Below are 5,256 nucleotides of genomic sequence, written 5' to 3' on the forward strand. Positions count from 1 at the left end.
GCCGTGATCGGCCATCCAGAAGCCGGCAACTGATCTGCCTCGCCCGGGAAGAGCACAATGATGGTGCCAACTTGGGCCAGTGAAGCAACGTCCTCCACAATTAGACTGAAGAACAAAAGGATAGCAACTTGTCTGTTCCCCTTCCCCCAATTCCCCAGCGCTGTTCCCATCCCCCAATTCCCCAGTAAAATCTTTAAAAATAAATAAATAAATAAGGAAAAAAGAATAAACCCCCAGAAATGGTAAGGAAGGAAATCATAAAAGAAATGAATGAAATATCAGAAGTATGGCTTCATGGAAAAAAACTAACAAAGTGACAAAGTTCAAGAAAAGGATTTTAAATACAAGTAAACAGTATTAGAAATGAAAAGGAGATCATAATTACAAATAAAATAGAAAAACTTTACACATAAATAAATAAAATACAAGAAATGTCAAATAACTTGTTCAAGGTTACAGAGGTATAGAGTATAATTTATAAAATGTAGTTCAATGTTACAGTAATCAAGATGGTATTTATACAAACCCTGACAGGTAAATCAACAGAACAAAATAGAAAATGTAGCTAGAATAAAATTTTATATGATAATGGTGGCATTTTTGCCTCAGTGAAGAATGAACGGATTATTCAAAAAAAATTGCTGCCACAACTAATTAACCATTTGGAATCAAAATAAAATTAAATCTCTCTTACTCCAAAATAAATTCCAAATAAATTATAGATTTGAATATAACACTTAAAATAAAAGATGTACCTAAAAGTGATGTGAATGTTTATATAATCTTAAAGTGGGAAAATTACTTCTAAGAAAGATATCATATACAGGCAAAATACAGGAAAAGATGAATAAAGTTGAATACGTATACACTTAAACCTTCCATAGCAAACTATAAACTGGGGAAAATCTATAACGTACATGAAAAGAAAAATAGTAGTCGTGACAAATTATGATTTTTTTCTAAATTTATAAGGTGAAAATAAATACCCAAAGAGAAAACAAAATGAGCAAAAGACATGACTAAGTAATTCACTAAACACACACACACACACACGCACACACATATACACACACACATAAAAATAGCCAATGTACATTTGCAAAAAAGTTCATCCTTTCTAATAATCAAAGAGCAAAATTTAAAATGAGATACATTATTTGCTATCAGTTTGCAAATACCCAAGGTTGGCCAGCTTGGAGGAATGGCATTCTTGTACATTGCTGGTGGAAATGTCTCCATCTTACTGAAGAGCAATTTGGCTGTATGTGTCCTCTGACGCCTATGAGAAGTACACTTTTGATCCAATGGGTCTACTTCTAGAAGCATACCCATATAAAAGATACGAAATTTACATATAAGAATGCAGAAAGGACCCACACATGCAGAGAAGAAATCAGATCAAGGGCAGAGATGTCTTCTACATTGATTCTTACATGTAAGTTCTCAGTTATGTATTATAGCATTGACTTACGATAATATTTGCCCACAGGTTTTAACAGCGGCTGCCTTTTCATAGCATGTAAACATTTAAACTGTACTCATATGTTTGCCACTAGAGGACTTGAGAGTTCACCAAAGCAAGAATTGGTTGCTATGGATGGTGTCACAAGTTTTTCAGTTTTCTTTTTTTAATTTTAGGGGCAAAGTTTAAATGTATTACATGACCCTGAGCAGTGAGTAGTAAAATCATATCTACAAATTTAGCATATTTCCTTGTTTGCTTAAGAAGTGTTGTGTTGGCAACACTCTAGAAAGTGGTTTGTCGCTGCTGGGTAACAGGGAAGTCTTATCTAACCCGGAAGGTCAAAGAGTAGTCTCTTTGGGCCGGCCAAGTGGCTCAGTTGGTTAAGAGCTCGCTCAAGAGTTTGAGCTCTGAGCAACAGCGGTTCGATTCCCGGCCCGAGCTGAGCAGCCGCTGAGCNAAAAAAAAACTAACATTTTTTGAGCATTTACTGTATACTAGGGATTGTGTTGACATCTTACACACATTTTCCCATTTAATTCTCTTAACCACCCACAAATGTAGGTATTACTTATCCTTCCATTTTACAGATGAAGAAACTGAAGCTCAGAAGGTTAAGCAAGTTGCCTAAAATCATATAGAAAATCAACATCTTGGCCCAGATTTCATCACAGTTTTTGTGACGCTACAGCCTAAAATCCTAAGCACTACTGCTAGACGGCTTGCCTTCTTACATAGTTTGTCTGCCCTGAACTAAGTGAAAGAGATAAGATCTGACTTGAGCTATCTATCACTGTATGTTGTGTTGACCATCTCAATACAATTTTCCAAAGCATTTGTTGGTAGTAAGACTAATGAATATAGCTGGTGATCATAACCCAAAGAACTGCCTTCAGAGGCTTCCATGGGTTACCCCTTACACTGTAGTGTTGTCATCATTTACATACATGTCTTCCCCACTAGACTGTGTCTTATTCATCTTAGCAGCACTCGGAACAAGGCCTGGCACAAAACAGATGCCCTAGAGTGTTTGAGTGAATAAATGAAAAAGAATTATAACTCACCAACCACCCATAATTACAAGTAAGAGAGTCCTAAAAGCCAGTGACTGTCAGACAGAGAAGTGTCTTCATTCTGCATACAATTACTGCTTAGTGAAAGACAATCTGTTCTCTCATCATTTTATATCAGTGTGTGTCTTGTCCATTCACTTTTTTAAAATGTCAGATGAATAGATAGTGCATTTCTATAAGCATAACTTCATAGAGCATAGAAGTTCAATAGACACAATGTAACTTCTGGTTATAAGAAAATTACAAGATGCAGCCAGTTAGCTCAGGTGGTTAGAGCACAGTGGTCTTAACACCAAGTTTGCTGGTTCAATAGCCACATGGGCCACGGAGCTGTGCCCTCCACAACTAGATTGAAACAACTACTTGACTTGGAGTTCATGGGTCCTGGAAAACCACACTGTTCCCCACAAAAAGTTTTTTTAAAAATTACAAGAAATAAGATTCAGACTTCTCGGACTCTGGAGTGCATTTTTAGACTGACTGCTGTTCCACCTACATAGAGTCATGCTTCACATGTATATGGTATCTACCACGTGCTGTCTGCAAATTCCCATCATCTATCAGTGGCAATGCTACTTAGACAATTTTTTATTCATTTCTTATGGACTCCCTCTCAAATTCATATAGCAAGTGGGTCATATCTTTTATACTCTTGTGAAGTCCCAACCCTATCACCAAATCCTTCACTCTTAAAAAGACTATGCCTGTAACTCTACCCAATTTGAAGGCCAGCTAAGCTGCTTCGTCCTCTCACAATACAGGCATAAGGACTGTCTGTATCAGGACTAAAAATACAGATTCCCAAATCCTATCACAGACCCACTAAATTAGAATCTCTCTAAGTGAGGCCTGGGAACCCACATTTTTAACAAGTCCCCCTCCCCCAGTAGCTCTTAGGCTCATATTTGGCAACGATTTTCCTCCTCTGCAAGTCTAGCTCCATCTCTGCACTGCATTTCATCCCGTCCCACTTTCTGATTCCCAACTGCACAGTAGTCCCCCAATTTTCCCGGTCATGAGAATCACCCTGGGGCACTTGTTTAATGACATGCAGATTACAGAGCTCTGATCCAGAACTACAAGGGAAGACTTGGGAATCAGTATGTTTAATAAGAAGCACCTCACACCAGCTCTGAGCAGCAGGGCCCCGGTTCGGATCCCACATGAGGGCCAGTGACACTGCCCTCTACAGCCAAGATGGTGAACAACAGCTCGACCTGGAGCTGGGCTGCCGTGAGTCACCAGCGACAGCATAGGCTGCAGCCCCTGCTGCAGTGGGCTGCCATAAGCTACCATGTGTGGCTGGCAGCCAGCGTGAGCGGACAGCAGCTGGTGTGAGCTGCCATGAGTGGCTGTCCAGAGGCCGGCGACCGATCTGCCTCACCCAGGAAGAGCGCAATGATAATACCAACATGGGCCAGAGAAGCAGTGTCTTCCACAACTAGACTGAAGAACAAAAGGACAGCAACTTGTCTGTTCCCCTTCCCCCGATTCTCCAGCGCTGTTCCCCTCCCTCAATTCCCTAATAAAATCTTTTAAAAAAATAAAATAAAATAAGCAGCACCTCAGGTGATTGATTCTCAGGGCCAGACAAGTATGGGAAGAGCTGTTGGGAATATGACATGGGGCCCAGGTACAGCAAAGATCAATTGGTTGCTTGGAGTGGTGGGAATGGAGTGGAGCCCAGCAGAGGGGCAAGAAAGGGGCAGAGGTGTGAAGAGGAGAGCACAGACCCCCAGCAGCCAAAGGAGTAACCACCCTTAGAGTCACAAAAGTAGGCACAACAAACATAACACAGTCCACACTCTCTGACCACAATGTAACACAATTAGAAGTCAATAATAAAAAGACAGCCAAAAAAAAAAAAGCCATATGCTTGGAAACTCAAACCACACTTGAAAATATTTCATATAAAAGGAGAATTCATAATGGAAAGCATGAAGTGCTTAATGATCAATGACATAATTACTAGATATCAAAACTTGTGGGATCAACTAAAGCAGTAATTAGAAACTAGAGCCTTAAATGCATATACTGTATTTCACTGAATATAAGACACCATCCATTGTAATAACATTATTACTATTTTATGCATCACAAAGAACAAAAGCTGCCAATTAAACTATGACACATGCTTTATCACTTAGAATTTTTTACTTTATATTTATTGAAGCACTCTTAAACTTAGAGATTTTAATCGTATATCACTTGTGTGCATATTTAAAGAAGGAAAAAACATAAACAAAATAAATTAAGGCATTCTTAAACCTTACATTCGAAAGTTTGATTACTAATTCACTTTTCAACTCAATCACTGATGTCCACATTGTCCACCTAAATTGACCTCAGTGCAACAGCAACATGGGTGATGCAGCATTTCTAAATGCTCCTCTATTGCCTCCGGAGTTTTCTTCCTAACCACACAGGCACCCCTTCTAATTCAGTGCTCATACAGCAAAGTTTATGACACCTGCTGCTGGGCCCACAGCATTGGTAAGACCAATCCAACTTCAGAGATGCAAACTGTGAAAAATGTTCATCTTAGAAGTGATAGGTTACAGTGTAAAAAAAAAAAAGATTCCAAAATTAATGAGCTAGGCTTTCAATTCAAGAAATAAGGAAAGAGCCGGCCGAGTGGCGCGTTGGTTAAGAGCTGGCTTGGGACGCCAGAGGGCCCCGGTTCGGATCCCACATATGAGGGCCAGTGACACTGCCCTCCAC

General features: G+C 39.5%; 1 protein-coding gene across 4 annotated transcripts in view; it reads right to left on the reverse strand.

Moving 5' to 3' along the window:
• The window catches only part of SPATS1 (spermatogenesis associated serine rich 1), a 45,038-nt gene that overhangs the window by 25,229 nt on the left and 14,553 nt on the right, over positions 1 to 5,256 (reverse strand). The window lies entirely within an intron of this gene.

Source organism: Hipposideros armiger, unplaced genomic scaffold (genome assembly GCF_001890085.2).
Source record: "Hipposideros armiger isolate ML-2016 unplaced genomic scaffold, ASM189008v1 scaffold_72, whole genome shotgun sequence".
Lineage (NCBI taxonomy): Eukaryota > Metazoa > Chordata > Mammalia > Chiroptera > Hipposideridae > Hipposideros > Hipposideros armiger.